Here is a 13,956-nt window from a genome sequence, read left to right on the forward strand (position 1 = left end):
GCTGGCCTCCATGCTTGTCGGCCTCAGTGGTTAGGTCGTTAGGTTCAACTGCTGTGGAAACTTCCTCAATGATTGCCACGTCTTAGCCTGTTGGTATGTCTTTTCACACCCGGCACCACGTCCTACCTCCGGCCTGGAATGCCCTCTCTCCTCCAATCTGACAATTACTCCGCACTCCCCTCCCCTCCCCGCCACCCCCGGCTCCGGCCAAAGCCTTATTGAAGGCACGTCTCCTTCAAGAGGCCTTCCCAAACTAAGCCCCACTTTTCCTCTTCTTCCACATCTCCCTGACTTGCTCCCTTTGCCCTTCCCTCCATCCCAGCCGCACGACACTGCAGTTGATATTCATAATTTCATTTATTTGTATTGATGTCTGCCCCCCACCCCCACTCTAGACTGTAAGCCTGCTGTGGACAAGGAATGTGACTGTTTATCGCTGCTCTCCCAATCGCTCAGAACAGTGCTCTGCACACAGTAAGCGCTCAATAAATACGAATGAATGAATGAATGAATGAATGAATGAATGAATTTGCAGGATCACAACTCCGGTAATAGAAGGCTCCATTCAGGAGACCATTGAGTGGTTGTGGCCATAGCTTCAGCATTTCCTTCTTGACTGTGATGAGGTTGGGTGTTGGAATGGCACGTTCAAGGCCACATACCATCTTTAACAATAGGAAGAAGTAGTGGGACTGGAAAGGTCTGGAGGGAAGGTGGTGCCCCCTCAGCGGGGAAGGGCACATCGCCACGCCTGGATACCCCTCCCCCCGAGCCGAGCCAGCTATGACAGGGCTATCGGGGTCAGTCTCTAAGGTGCTGGCGCAGGCAGAGCTCCAGCGGGAGCAGCTCCTAAGCTGCAGAGGGTGGCCCTTGTGCCCACAAGGTGCCCAAGATAGGGTTCCCCTCCCCGACCCTTCCTGCTTGATGGGCTCCCTTGGGGGCGGGGGGCGGGGGTGGACGGGAGGGCGGGGGAGCAGTTATGACCCAAGAATTAGTTCCACTCCCGAAGTCCCGGCTGCTCAGCCGACTCCTCCCCACTACTGCGGGCGGTCTGGAGGCAGGGGCTGGGCTCTGTCAGTGACTGGGAAAAGGAAGACTTGGAGGGAGAATGGAGTTGGGCCTTGCAGGCGAGGGTCTGATGGCTAATTTCCACTGCCCTGCTGCTTAAACTTCGTCCTCTCTCATTCATTCAATCGTATTTATTGAGCGCTTACTATGTGCAGAGCACTGTACTGAGCGCTTGGAACATACAATGCGGCAATGGATAGAGACAATCCCTACCCGACAACGGGCTCACAGTCTAGAAGGGGGAGACGGACAACAAAACAAAACAAGTAGACAGGCATCACAACCATCAAAAGAAATGACTAGAACCATAGGTAAATGCACACCATTAATAGATAGAGCGATAAATATGGACAAATATATGTAAGTGCTGTGGGGAGGGGAAGGGAAACTCTCAGACTCACTCTCTCTTTCTCTCTCTCCCTCGTTGAGAGTAATAATGATAATAACGATGATGATGGCATTTGTTAAGCGCGTACTATGTGCCAAGCACTGCTCTAAGCGCTGGGTGGGGGCGGGAGGGAGGGGGGAGTACAAGGTAATCAGGTTGTCCCACATAGGGCTCACCGTCTTCATCCCTCCTCATTTTCCAGATGAGGTAACTGAGGCCCAGAAAGTCACTCAGACGACAAGCGGTGGAGACGGGATTCATTCATTCATTCATTCAATCGTATTTATCGAGCGCTTGCTTACTATGTGCAGAGCACTGGACTAAGCGCTTGGAATGTGCGATTCGGCAACAGAGAGAGACAATCCCTGCCCAATAACGGGTTCACAGTCTAAACGGGGGAGACAGACAGCAAAGCAAAAGACAGCAAACCGAGTAGTCTGCCATAGATATCACCAAGATAAATAGAATCATAGGTTTATATAATATTAACAATGTTGGTATTTGTTAAGCGCTTACTACGTGCAGAGCACTGTTCTAAGCGCTGGGGTAAATACAGGGTAATCAGGTTGTCCCACGTGAGGTTCACAGTTAATCCCCATTTTACAGATGAGGTAACTGAGGCACAGAGAAGTCAAGTGACTTGCCCACAATCACACAGCAGACAAGTGGCAGAGCCGGGATTCGAACTCATGACCTCTGACTCCCAAGACCGGGCTCTTCCCACTGAGCCACGCTGCTTCTCTACACACCATTAACAAAATAAATAGAGTAATAAATAATATATACAAATATGCTCAGTGCTGTGGGGTAGGGGAAGGAGGAAGAGCGGAGGGCGAGCGGGGGCGGGGGGAGGAATGGGGAAGGGAGGAGGAGCAGAGGGAAAGGGGGGGCTCAGGCTGGGAAGGCCTCCTGGAGGAGATGAGCTCGCAGTAGGGCTTTGAAGAGGGGAAGAGAGTTCGTTTGGCGGAGGTGAGGAGGGAGGGCGTTCCAGGACAGCGGGAGGACGTGGGCCAGGGGTCGACGGCGGGACAGGTGAGAACAAGGAACCGCGAGGAGGCGAGCGGGAGAGGAGCGGAGTGTACGGGGTGGGCAGTAGAAAGAGAGAAGGGAGGGGAGGCAAGAGGGGGCAAGGTGATGGAGAGTTTTGAAACCAAGAGCGAGGGGTTTTTGTTTCTTGCGAAGGAGGGGGGCGGGAGATGACGGCTACAGGCATCTGGAGGGGGTGGTAGAGGCGAATGATATAAGCTTCGAAGGAGGGGAAGGAGAGGGAAGGGGGAGGGAGAATAGTGCGGAAGCGGCATTGGGGTGCGAGAAGGAAGCCGGCACCTCCTCCTTTCCCGGTGAGACTGGGGGAGTGGGAGAAGGAGAGGCCTCCGCTGGAGAGAGCAGCAGAAGAGATCGTGTCCTCAGGGGTGAGCCAGGTCTCCGTCAGGGCGAGGAGGAGGAGACAGCGGGAAAGGAATAGGTCAAGGATGAAAGGGAGCTTAACCTCTAATGGAGCGGGGGGTTGCCAATAGGCCACGCTTGGCAGCAGCTGTGGAGGAGGAGGGGGAAGGGAGCGGGAGGAGGGGAGGGTCTGGATGGAAATGAGATGGCGGGGACCTGGGTGGGGAGAGGGGGATGAGGGGTGGCGATGGGACAGGAGAAAGGGGACGGGACGTGGGCGGGGAAGAGGGAAGGGAAGGGGACGGGAGGAAGGGGTCCGGTGGGGAAGAGCGCAAGGGAAGGGGGCTGAGGGTTGGCGCTGGTAAAGTGGGATTCTAAGGACGGGGTGGGGAGGAGGGGACGGGGCAGTGGAAAGTGAGGGAAAGAGCCGAGTGGGAGAGGGGAAGGGGAAGGTGAGGATTGGGAAGGGCAGATGGGAGCAGGGGGGTTGGAAGGTCATAGTGAAGTAACAGCACTGAGATCAGTTAAGGATTAACAGGCGGTAGGAATAATATAATATGATATAATATTATTAATAAGCGGGTGATGCCCAGGGTCGAATGTTGACTCGTCCGTGGGTCGATCAGATCAAAATCAAAAGGCTAGCGGCAAGGAGAGTCCAGAGGCTCGTGACCCTGTGGATGGCCGATTTGGGGAAGGGTGGGAGCTATGGGGGACAGGGGAGAGGGAACTCCTGGGGAGAGGAGTAGATAACCAAGCAACATGGGCGGGGTGAGTAGTTGCGAGTGGAGGTAGTAGTTAAAAGTAACACAGCGAGAACAAGGGCAATTGTGACCGGGGGGCGGGGCGGAAGGGAGGGGGCCGAGAGGGCAGGGGAGAGATACGAAAAGCCTTATAAGAGGCTCATCATCTTCTTCTTCTTCCTCAAATGACGTTGCTTCTGACCCATGGCGATTCCACTCTTCAGAACGTCCCATCTTCTGTCCCGGGGTCATTCTGGAATGTCTGTATCCGTCGAGTTTTCTTGGTAAAGATAGGGAAGTGCCTATCTTTACCACTGCCGCCTTCTACGCAGTAAAAACTCGAGTCTCTGCTGGTGTCTTTGATCGATGGTTTGATCACATGACCTTTGCCTCTTTCCCATACCGCTGCTGCCCGGCACACGCTGGGCGACTCTGTCTGACGCTTCGGCTTAGACCTCTCCCTATTTGGCATCACTCCCGGCTTCATCGGAGCTGTCATGAGAGCTGTCATGAGGAAACTCCTGGGGAGAGGAGTAGATAACCAAGCAACATGGGCGGGGTGAGTAGGTGCGAGTGCAGGTAGTAGTTAAAAGTAGCACAGTGAGAACAAGGGCAATGTTACCCAGTGATGATGGCATTAGAGAAGCACATTATTATTATTATTTGTTAAGCGCTTACTATGTGCAAAGCACTGTTCTAAGCGCTGGGAAGGATACAAGGTGATCCGGTTGTCCCACATGAGGCTCACAGTCTTAATCCCCATTTTACAGATGGGGTAACTGAGGCCCAGCGAAGTGAAGTGACTTGCCCAAAGTCACACGACTGACAAGTGGCTGAGGTGGGATTTGAACCCATGACCTCTGACTCCCAAGCCCAGGCTCTTTCCACTGAGCCACGCTGCTTCTCTAATAATAATAATGATGGCATTTGTTAAGCGCTTGCTATGTGCCAAGCACTGTTCTAAGCACTGGGGGCGGGGAGGGGTGGTGCAAGGTCATCAGGTTGTCCAGCCTGAGGCTCACAGTCTTAATCCCCACCCGGGGGAGGGAATCATTCGCCTCTAGTCAGAGCACACGGAAGGAGGGAGTGGGGGCTCCCCAGGGATGGCCGCTTCCCTTGATGGTGGGCAGTTCATTCATTCAATAGTATTTATTGAGCGCTTACTATGTGCAGAGCACTGTACTAAGCGCTTGGAATGAACAAGTCGGCAACAGATAGAGACGGTCCCTGCCGTTTGACGGGCTTACAGTCTAATCGGGGGAGACGGACAGACGAGAACAATGGCAATGAATAGAGTCGAGGGGAAGAACATCTCGTAAAAACAATGGCAACTAAATAGAATCAAGGCGATGTACATTTCATTAACAAAATAAATAGGGTAATGAAAATATATACAGTTGAGCGGACGAGTACGGTGCTGAGGGGATGGGAAGGTAGAGGGGGAGGAGCAGAGGGAAATGGGGGGAAAAGAGGGTTAAGCTACGGAGAGGTGAAGGGGGGGGTGGTAGAGGGAGTAGAGGGAGAAGAGGAGCTCAGTCTGGGAAGGCCTCTTGGAGGAGGTGAGCTTTAAGTAGGGATTTGAAGAGGGAAGAGAATTAGATTGTCGGAGGTGAGGAGGGAGGGCATTCCAGGACCGCGGGAGGAGGTGGCCCAGGGGTCGACGGCGGGATAGGCGAGACCGAGGGACGGCGAGGAAGTGGGCGGCAGAGGAACGGAGCGTGTGGGGTGGGCAGTAGAGAGAAGGGAGGAGAGGCAGGAGGGGGCAAGGTGATGAAGAGCCTTGAAGCCTAGAGTGAGGAGTTTTTGTTCGGAGCGGAGGTTGATAGGCAACCACTGGAGGTGTTTAAGAAGGGGAGTGACAGGCCCAGAGCGTTTCTGCAGGAAGATGAGCCGGGCAGCGGAGTGAAGAATAGACTGGAGTGGGGCGAGAGAGGAGGAAGGGAGATCAGAGAGAAGGCTGACACAGTAGTCTAGCCGGGATATAACAAGAGCCTGTAGCAGTAAGGTAGCCATTTGGGTGGAGAGGAAAGGGCGGATCTTGGCGATATTGTAAAGGTGAAACCGGCAAGTCTTGGTAACGGATAGCATGTGTGGGGTGAACGAGAGAGACGAGTCAAAGATGACACCGAGATTGCAGGCCCCAGAGACGGGAAGGATGGTCGTGCCATCCACGGTGATAGGGAAGTCTGGGAGAGGACTGGGCTTGGGAGGGAAGATGAGGAGCTCGGTCTTGCTCATGTTGAGTTTTAGGTGGCGGGCCGACATCCAGGTGGAGACATCCTGGAGACAGGAGGAGATGCGAGCCTGAAGGGAGGGGGAGAGGACAGGGGCGGAGATGTAGATCTGCATGTCATCCGCGTAGAGATGGTAGTCAAAGCCGTGAGAGAGAATGAGTTCACCAAGGGAGCGAGTGTAAATGGAGAACAGAAGAGGGCTAAGAACTGACCCTTGAGGAACTCCAACAGTTAAAGGATGGGAGGGGGAGGAGGCACCTGCGAAGGGGACCGAGAATGACCGGCCAGAGAGATAAGAGAACTAGGAGAGGACGGAGTCCGTGAAGCCAAGGTGAGATAAGGTGTGGAGGAGGAGGGGATGGTCGACAGTGTCAAAGGCAGCTGAGAGGTCAAGGAGGATTAGAATGGAGTAGGAGCCATTGGATTTGGCAAGAAGGAGGTCACGGGTGACCTTAGAGAGAGCAGTCTCGGTAGAGTGGAGGGGACGGAAGCCAGATTGGAGGGGGTCCGGAAGAGAATGGGAGTTGAGGAATTCTAAGCAGCGAGTGTAGACGACTCGTTCTAGGATTTTAGAAAGGAAGGGTAGTAGGGAGAGAGGGCGACAACTGGAAGGGGAAGTGGGGTCGAGAGAGGGTTTTTGTTTTTTTTAGGATGGGAGAGATATGGGCATGTTTGAAGGCAGAGGGGAAGGAGCCATTGGAGATTGAGTGGTTAAAAACAGAAGTTAAGGAAGGGAGGAGGGCAGAGGCGATGGTTTTTATAAAGTGAGCGGGAATGGGGTCCGAGGCGCACTAGACCAGGGGAGTTGGAAGGTCAGTGGAGAGATGGGGGATGGTCTGGGAGCTACACGAGGTTCTGGAGGCTGCTGGGGGCTGCGGGGCCCGCGGTGGCGGGGGGGCGGGGGGGGGGGGCGGGTCCTTGGTGTCGGCGCCCTCGGGCGGGGGTGCAGACGTCCGGGAGGGGGAGACGACCATGAGCCCGGAGGCAAGTCATCGAAGTCTGATAGCGCGGGCTTCTCAGGAGGAGAGATCTCGGCGCTTCCGTGGCGGCGTCCCCGTCCGGAAAGATCCAACCGGGAAGAGGGGCAGCGGCGGTCCGGGGGCGCGGCTCCTAGGGAGAGGAGGTCCCGGCGCATCCGTGGCGGCGGATTAGAACCCGTGACCTCTGCCTCTCAAGCTTATGCTCTTGCACTGAGTCTCCCCCTTCAGAACAGTGCTCTGCACATAGTAAGCGCTTAACAAGAAGCAGCGTGGCTCAGTGGAAAGAGCACGGGCCCTGGAATCAGGACTCATGAGTTCGAATCCCAGCTCTGCCACTTGTCGGCTGTGTGACTGTGGGCAAGTCACTTAACTTCTCTGTGCCTCAGTTCCCTCATCTGTAAAATGGGGATTAAGACTGTGAGCCCCACGTGGGACAACCTGCTTCCCCTATGTCTACCCCAGCGCTTAGAACAGTGCTCGGCACATAGTAAGCGCTTAACAAATACCAACATTATTATTAACAAATACCAGACCATCATCCTCTCTCCACCTTCAAAGCCTTACTAAAGTCACATCTCCAGGAGGCCTTTCCCGATTAAGCCTTCTTCCCCAGTTCCCTCTCCCTTCCGTACCCTATGCGGTACATAGAGAAGCAGCGTGGCTTGGTGGAAAGCCACCTTTACAATATCGCCAAGATCTGCCCTTTCCTCTCCATCCAAACGGCTATCGTGCTGGTACAGGCTCTCATAATATCCCGACTGGATTATTGTGTCAGCCTCCTCTCCGTTGTCCCTTCCTCCTGTCTCTCCCCACAACAGTCCATTCTTCCTTCCGCTGCCCGGATCATCTTCCTACAGAAACGCTCTGGGCCTGTCGCCCTCCTCCTTAAAAACCTCCAGTGGTTGCCTATCAACCTCCGCACGAAACACAAACTCCTCACTCTTGGCTTCAAAGCTCTCCATCACCTTGCCCCCTCCTATCTCACCTCCCTTCTCTCTTTCTACTGCCCACCCCACACGCTCCGTTCCTCTGCCGCCCACCTCCTCACCGTCCCCCGTTCTCACCTTTCCTGCCGTCGACCCCTGGGCCACGTCCTCCCGCTGTCCTGGAACGCCCTCCCTCCTCACCTCCGCCAAACTAATTCTCTTCTCCTCTTCAAAGCCCTACTGAGAGCTCACCTCCTCCAAGAGGCCTTCCCAGACTGAGCTTCCCCTTTTCCTTCTGCTCCCCCTCCTCCCTCTGCTCCTCCCCCTCCCTCAGCACTGTGCGCATTTGTATATATTTATTAATTACCCTATTTATTTTGTTAATGAGGTGTCCATCCCTTGATTCTATTTATCATGATAATGTTGTCTTGTTTTTGTTTCCTTCTGTTTTGCTCTGCCGTCTGTCTCCCCGATTAGACTGTGAGCCCGTCATTGGGCAGGGATTGTCTCTATCTGTTGCCGATTTGTACATTCCAAGCGCTTAGTACAGTGCTCTGCACATAGTAAGCGCTCAATAAATACCATTGAATGAATGAATGCAAGAGCACGGAGGTCTTTCTTGGGAATCAGAGGTCGTGGGCTCTAATCCCGGCTCTGCCACCTATCAGCTGTGTGACTTTGGGAGAGTCACTTCACTTCCCTGGGCCTCAGTTCCCTCATCTGTAAAATGGGGATGAGGACTGTGAGCCCCGCGTGGGACAACCTGATTACCTTGTATCTACCCCAGCACTTAGCACATAGTAAGCGCCTAACACATACCATCATTATGAATGAATTAATATTATTATTATCTGTGACTTTCGGACATTTTCTATTCACCTCACCTTCAACCGTAGAAAATTCAGATACATAGCTATCACTTATATATTCTAAATGATTCATTTAAAATTAACATCGGCCTCTCTCTCTAGATTGCAAACTCGCTGTGGGCAGGATAATTGCCCATCGACTTTGGAGTCTCCTAAGTGCCTACTGTAGTGCTCTATATAAGGGAAGCCCTCAAATACCATCCAAGATAATAACAGGATAAAAACAAAAAAAAACCTCACTACTAAAACAGCCCTTACTTTAAGAAAAGAGGAACAACTCAATATACTATCTGCACTCACTAAGCACTGACAGCGGACAAAGAACTCAACTTCAAAGCAAAGAAAGACCGAAGAGCAACTCCTCTTCTCCTTCCCGAAGCAATAAAAAGAAGAAGACAGCCGCTGCCACCGGCAGAGTATGACAGAGTCACTCTCCTTAAAGGCGTGTTACTCACCTCCCCTCTGGTTAAAAGAAAAAAAAAAACCAAAAAAGCACGGAATTCATACTTGCAACACTGTTCTCTCTTTAGAGCCAGCACTTCCAGGGAGAGCACGAACGCAGTCCGCCCCCACCAGAAATTATGCAGTCGAGTTCCTCGCATTTGAGGAAATCGCAGGGGTCAGCAAAGCCAGAACGCAGTAACTGAGCCTCAACCTGGGAAAAGCACCTGCATGACCGCACAATTTCCCCTGCCAGATAAGTATGAACACCCTACTCCCCTCGGGGAGGACGCCATGACAAGTCGGGCACTGTACACATAGGCCTGCTACGACACAAAATGGCCAAACTCAGAGGCCATTGACTATGGGGCGGGGGGGTCACATCAAGCCTGAGGGGCAACGGCCGCCCTCCTCAGCAGAGCCCCTAAAATCCTAGTAAGGAGAAGATTGGCAGGCCATTTCCCAGGATGCACAGCGCTCCCGGGACCCTCGTTGTGACGTCACCCACCAGGGGCCTTGGGCTTTTCCCAACCTGAGCCTTCGGGGCTCTACGGCGCACGCGCACTACCTTTCTCTCCCTCTCCTGTCCTAAACCGCCCAACTTCAGTAGAAGTAAGTGGATGACACCAAAGAAGGAGCCATTCGAGCGCCCCGGGCGCGAAATGCTTAACCCACAGTACCTCAGACACACGCCATTACGACCGAAATGCGATCCCTCTTTTAAATTGATGCCTGTCTACTTGTTTGGTTTTGCTGTCTGTCTCCCCCTTTTAAACCGTTATTGGGCAGGGACGGCCTCTATCTGTTGTCGAATTGTACATTCCAAGCTCTTAGTACGCTGCTCGGCACACAGTAAGTGCTCAATAAATACGATTGAGTGAATGAATGAATGAGTGAACAAATTAAAGCTCCCATCTAAATTAATCCACAGGGAAATATCATATAGTTTCCCCAGGTAATGGAGAGTCCTTCCTTCGAACTACCTCAGGGTAGCAAGCAATCCCTCACTACCACAAGTTATCCAGTCGAGTTTCCCCCATTTGGGGAAATCTCAGGCGCCAACACAGCCGGAGTGCAATGGCTGAGCCTCACCTTGGGAAAAACCCCTACATAACAATAATAAATGTTAGTATTTGTTAAGCGCTTACTATGTGCAAAGCACTGTTCTAAGCGCTGGGGAGAATACAAGGTGATCAGGTTGTCCCACGTGGGGCTCACAGTCTTAATCCCCATTTTACAGATGAGGTAACTGAGGCCCAGAGAAGTTCAGTGACTTGCCCAAAGTCACACAGCTGACAAGCGGCGGAGTCGGGATTTGAACCCATGATCTCTGACTCCCCAGCCCCTGCTCTTTCCACTGAGCCACGCTGCTTCTCTGATGAACATGGTCAGTCAGAGCTAACCACTCAACAACCGCTCAATAGCCTGTACACAGACTCACGCTACAACCTCATAAAGAATTTGCGTTGGGGCTGTCTAATCACTATATTTACGGGTAAAATGCCGCTCTCCTCTGCAAAGTCACCTGATTGACAATTTTGAAAGTACGGCGGGAGCACTTCCCAGTGTGCACGAGGTTCTTCTACATATCTCATAAACTCGCTGCCGACGTCACCAGCCAGACTCTTCCTTCTGCCTTTCCCGATCCTTTCCTTCTATTTATTCTTCATTGCACATGCTCGATCTTCAAAACCCCCAATCTAAAAGGACCATAAAAGAAAAAAGAGACTGCAAGCTTGTGGGGGGCAGGGAACGGGCCTGCTTATTGTTATACTATCCTCTCCCAAGTGCTTAGGACAGTGTTCTGCATGTAGTAAGGATTCAATAAACACGATTGACTGAGTGCATAACGAGTAGTCCTCTCACCACCTCCGCAACCGGCCGGAGGAGTTCCTTCACTCTGGGGATGCAGCCGGAGGCTTCTCCCTCAAAAAAAGAAAGAAAGAAAGAGCTTAGTAGACTGGGCCAAAGGCTATGTATTCCAACCAGCCAATCGTATTTATTGCGTGCTTAGTGTGCGCAGATCACCGTACGAAGCGTTTGGGAGTGTACAATGTAACAGAGTCGGTAGACATGTTCCCTGACCACAGTGAGCTCACAGTCTAGACGGACATTAATTCAAAGAAATGAATGAAATTACACATATGTACATAAGTGCTATGGGACCGAGGGAGGGGTGAATAAAGCAGCGTGGCTCCGTAGAAAGAGCCCGGGCTTGGGAGTCAGAGGTCATGGGTTCGAATCCTGGCTCTGCCGCTTGTCAGCTGTGTGACTGTGGGCAAGTCACTTCACTTCTCTGTGCCTCAGTTATCTCGTCCGTAAAATGGGGATGAAGACTGTGAGCCTCATGTGGGACAACCTGATTACCTTGTATCTTCCCCAGCGCTTAGAACAGTGCTCTGCACATAGTAAGCGCTTAACAAATACCAACATTATTAAAGGATGCAAATCCTAGTGCAACCTTGGCTTCACGGACTCCGTCCTCTCCTGTTTCTCCTCTTACCCCTCTGGCCGGTCATTCGCGGTCTCCTTCGCTGGCGCCTCCTCCCCCTCCCATCCTTTAACTGTTGGAGTTCCTCAAGGGTCAGTTCTTGGCCCTCTTCTGTTCTCCATTTACACTCGCTCCCTTGGTGAACTCATTCGCTCTCACGGCTTCGACTACCATCTCTACGCAGATGACACGCAGATCTACATCTCTGCCCCTGTCCTTTCCCCCTCCCTTCAGGCTCGCGTCTCCTCCTGCCTCCAGGATGTCTCCACCTGGATGTCGGCTAGACTACTGTGTCAGCCTTCTCTCTGATCTCCCTTCCTCCTCTCTCGCCCCGCTCCAGTCTATTCTTCACTCCGCTGCCCGGCTCATCTTCCCGCAGAAACGATCTGGGCATGTCACTCCCCTTCTTAAACAACTCCAGTGGTTGCCTATCGACCTCCGCTCCAGACAAAAACTCCTCACTCTAGGCTTCAAGGCTCTACATCACCTTGCCCCTTCCTACCTCTCCTCCCTTCTCTCTTTCTACCGCCCACCCCGCACGCTCCGCTCCTCTGCCGCCCACCTCCTCACCGTCCCTCGGTCTCTCCTATCCCACCGTCGACCCCCGGGCCACGTCCTCCCGCGGTCCTGGAATGCCCTCCCTCCTCACCTCCACCAAAACTGATTCTCTTCCCCTCTTCAAAACCCTACTTAAAACTCACCTCCTCCAAGAGGCCTTCCCAGACTGAGCTCCTCTTCTTCCTCTACTCCTTCTACCACCCCCCTCCTTCACCTCTCCGCAGCTTAACCCTCTTTTCCCCCCATTTCCCTCGGCTCCTCCCCCTCTCCCTTCCCATCCCCTCAGCACTGTACTCGTCTGCTCAACTGTATATATTTTCATTACCCTATTTATTTTGTTAATGAAATGTACATCACCTTGATTCTATTTAGTTGCCATTGTTTTTACGAGATGTTCTTCCCCTTGACTCTAGCCATCGTTCTCGTCTGTCCGTCTCCCCCGATTAGACTGTAAGCCCGTCAAACGGCAGGGACTGTCTCTATCTGTTGCCGACTTGTTCATTCCAAGCGCTTAGTACAGAGCTCTGCACATAGTAAGCGCTCAATAAATACTATTGAATGAATGGAAGGGAGCGGGAGAGGAGGAAATGAGGGCTTGGTCAGGGAAGGCCTCTTAGGGGAGATGTACTTTCAGTGTGGCTTTAAAAGTGGATGGGTGATGGATTCTTTCTGACTCATTAGGTCTGCACAGCCTGCTCACTGTTCCCCACCCTCTGATTCCTGCTAAATTCCTTGTTCCCTTTCAGCCCCCAGCAAGGAAACATGTCACCTAGGCTTTGTTCTCGCTTTCCAAGCGCTTCGACCTTTTGTAGGGCAATGACTGATTCACTCAAGCTACTGCTAATGCCTCCTTCACCTTGGGGTACTTTGTAGCTGTTCTCTTTGAATACTGTTTCATGTTAACACTACTATGGTACTGGTGTGTGGGACTTGGACTTTACAAGATAGTGCTACACTACCATAGAATGAGTGGTTGAATATGTTCCCTGCCCATAACTAGCTTGCAGTCTAAAGACTGTATGGAGCACTGTACTAAATGCTTAGGAGAGTACAGTGCAATGGAGTTGATAGACACATTCCCTGCCCACAAGGAACTTACAGTCTAGAGGGGGAGACAGGCCATACGATCAATTACAGAGAGGGGAAATGGTGGAGTATAAGGATTTGTACCTAAGTGCTCTCTGTCGGTGCCTGCTTCCTTGTTTTGATCTGTATATAGCTATAATTCTATTTATTTATATCGATGCCTGTTTACTTGTTTTGCTGTCTGTCTCCCCCCTGCTAGACGGTAAGCCCGGTGTGGACGGCGATTGTCTCTCCCTTTATTGCCGAATTGTACTTTCCAAGAGCTTAGTACAGTGCTCTGCACACAGTAAGCGCTCAATAAATACGATTGAATGAATGAACGAATGAAGTGCTGGTGGGGCGGAGGGTGGGGTGACTCTCAAGTGCTTAGAGGGTGTGGTGACTGTTACATTCTTAGTTGATACAGAGCCAGGTGCAGAGGCCATGCAGAGGGGAGGGTGAGTAGGAGAAATGAGGGCTTAGTCAGGAAAAGCCTCGTGGGGAACCTTGAAGACCCAAACCCGATCTCCCTCATTATTTCCTCTTCCCTTCGCCTCATCTGGACCAAATGACGAGAATGGTAATTGTGGTATTGGTTAAGCGCTTACTATGTGCCAGCCACTGTACAAAGCGCTAGAGTAGATATAAGGTAATTGGGTTGGGACACAGTCCCTGTCCCACTTAGGGCTCACGGTCTTACAGATCTTCACAGACCTGGCAGAGTTGGCCGGCGGTCAGGCACCTGGATTGGCCCCAGGGCCTGCCTTGCAAGGAGTGGAGTTTTTATGCTTTTGTGTACCTAATTTT

General features: G+C 52.2%; 1 protein-coding gene, 1 non-coding gene and 1 pseudogene across 2 annotated transcripts in view; 1 reads left to right on the top strand and 2 right to left on the bottom strand.

The window, feature by feature from the left end:
- LOC100681834 (olfactory receptor 24) overlaps positions 1-13,956 on the top strand; it is a 162,653-nt gene that overhangs the window by 49,474 nt on the left and 99,223 nt on the right. The window lies entirely within an intron of this gene.
- On the bottom strand, positions 9,137-9,299 carry LOC114806702. The gene has a single exon (XR_003754764.1). It is a non-coding gene; the product is annotated as a U1 spliceosomal RNA (small nuclear RNA).
- LOC114806855 lies at positions 10,020-10,155 on the bottom strand (annotated as a pseudogene).

This window comes from Ornithorhynchus anatinus, chromosome X1 (genome assembly GCF_004115215.2).
Source record: "Ornithorhynchus anatinus isolate Pmale09 chromosome X1, mOrnAna1.pri.v4, whole genome shotgun sequence".
Lineage (NCBI taxonomy): Eukaryota > Metazoa > Chordata > Mammalia > Monotremata > Ornithorhynchidae > Ornithorhynchus > Ornithorhynchus anatinus.